General features: G+C 41.1%; 1 pseudogene; it reads right to left on the reverse strand.

The window, feature by feature from the left end:
* Positions 1 to 293: 293 nt before the first annotated feature.
* LOC129656116 (NEDD8-conjugating enzyme UBE2F-like) lies at positions 294 to 1,034 on the reverse strand (annotated as a pseudogene).
* Between the last annotated feature and the right edge of the window lie 1,410 nt (positions 1,035 to 2,444).

Raw genomic sequence — 2,444 nt, forward strand, 5'->3', positions numbered from 1 at the left:
TCCAGTCACAGTTTGTAACGAGTTTCTAATCACCCATCTGCAAGCTACACTGAGCACATCAGTAACATCACCTGTGCATGAGACTGACTTTGGGACTGACTCTGGGAAAAGAGAAAGCAGCATGCTTTAGCCTCAATTCTGAGTTCATGACAACTTCTCAAGAATCTCATCAGCAACATATACAGCATAGTTTCAAAAAAGGTAAACATGTTAAGGTAAGTGGATAACTCTTGATAACCCCAAACACATTATCTTGCTGTATTTATGTGGAACTCTCTATCTACCAGAGGCTGTGTGAAGAGGTTCTTCCTCAAAACAACATACTCACAGGACCTTGGAGGACCCAGTGGGACTGAGGGGAGCCTGAGCACTGGGGAAGAGGCTTCCTTTTTGTTTCAGTTGGAGACAAACATAACACACAGTACAGAATGCTGTAGTCTTCTCATATCCTCTGGCACAAAACTTCATGCTGTCTTCAACTTTATTCTGGAAGCCATCCTTGTCCTGCAAATGAGGTTCTGCAGCTTCAATATTTAGTGGATAATCAAAATTCAAAAGATCAGTTAACAATGAGTTGAATCTCCAAACAACATTCCTCAATGTCCTCCTGAGAGCCCAGCCAGTGCTGTCAATCAAACACTCTCTCAATAAACCTAGACATATTTTACCTGTCTCTGTGATGTTGGGGTGCTATAACTTGCTACAACCTGATGAAGCATCTCACTGTGGGAGGCACCACGTTATACACATCAGGAACTTCAACCTCAAACAAATTTTCTACCCTGGTAGTAACCCTCATCTATCAAAAAACACAAAACAATGACAACAATCCTGGGGTTTACAGTTAGCTGAAAGCAATGAAGCTTACTTGAATGAAGAAAATGCACTTTATACCTACAAGGTAAATCAGTTTCAACCTCTAACAAGTAGCCTATCTCTCACAGAAACCTGATGGGTGGAATCAGAGGCTGTGTCTATGCTTGGGACTCTTTGAGATGATTATCCTGATTCAGTTGTCTTGCCAGCATCAGCATTATGGCTACCTTACTCTGGTCACCATGAGACAGGCGAGGCAGGATATGGGACAAGAAGTGGCCAGGCACACAGTAGGACCAGAGTGGTGAGGAAGAGACTCAGCTGCTCCCTTTTTTCCTTGGCAGTCTTTTTTAAGAGCTGAAAGAAGCTAATCTCCACACACACCTCCCAGCCCCCAAATTGACTGGAATCCCAGAAATCAGTAGATATAGCAATTAAAGAGTTAAACTCAGAGAAATATTTGGTAGTACCCGAATCAATAAAATTACCTCTTCTTTGAAACTTACTGCTTCTACAATTAAAATTCTGTAGTGAAAACTGAAGTATGTAGTGGCATAATAAAGTCCACTTTTCTTGTGACGGTCACTGTTCAAAGTGACCCCCATGATCCCTGACTCTGGATATTCACATCATTGTGTAGTTCTCTCTGATATTGTGTCATAATTGGCTTGTGTGCCCTATAAAATATGACAGAAGTGATGGTGTACAATTTAGAAGTTTAAGGCATAATAGAAATGATGGCATTTACTTCTTGTTCTGTCTTGGATTATGTGGCTAGGGGGAAGCCTGCTGCTGTGTCATGAGGTCACTTGGTATACTATGAAGAGATCCACTTATGCATTATGCCAAAAGCCCTATAAATGACCCATCTTATGAGAAGATCCTCTGTCTCCTGTCTAGTCAGCAGATACCTGCAGCCCCTATCAAGTCTCTCATGAGAGGCCATGTCCAGCCAACCAAGTTATTCATGAATTCCTAATTCACAAAAACTGTAAGATACTAATTTTTACTGTTTTAGTCCTTCATTTAGGGGATTGATTTTTGGAGATTAATTTGTTGTGCAGTAATGGGTAACTGGGACTTTCCAGGTGGCTCAGATGGTAAAGAATCCATCTGGAAGGTGGAAGACCTGGTTTTGAACCCTTGGTTGGGAAGTTTCCCAGAGAAGGAAATGGCAACCCACTCCAGTATTCTTGCCTGGAGAATTCCATGGACAGAGGAGATTGATGGGCTACAGTCCATGGTGTCACAAAGAGTTGGACACGACTGAGTAATTAACACAAATACAATGGGTAACTAGTATACTTCTCAAAATTAATGTCTTAAATGCTAGTTTAGTGCATATCTGAATAACTTAAAAATCAGATGACTCTCCAGCATAGAATCTTAGTGATTGCCCCTCACTGTAGATGCTCCAAAAGGTCAGACACTCACTTTTCCAACATTTTCAATACTGAACACTGTACCTACATGTTAGATAAGCTCATCCAATTTCACCTGGGACTTTGAGTCAAAAGTTATTTATATAATCAATTAAAGGTGATAGAAAACAAATTCTAATAATAGCTTCAGAGACTGTAGCAACTTCAAGCATCCTGGTGTGCCAGGGCCACAGAGCCAGTAGCCAT

This window comes from Bubalus kerabau, chromosome 6, assembly GCF_029407905.1.
Source record: "Bubalus kerabau isolate K-KA32 ecotype Philippines breed swamp buffalo chromosome 6, PCC_UOA_SB_1v2, whole genome shotgun sequence".
Lineage (NCBI taxonomy): Eukaryota > Metazoa > Chordata > Mammalia > Artiodactyla > Bovidae > Bubalus > Bubalus kerabau.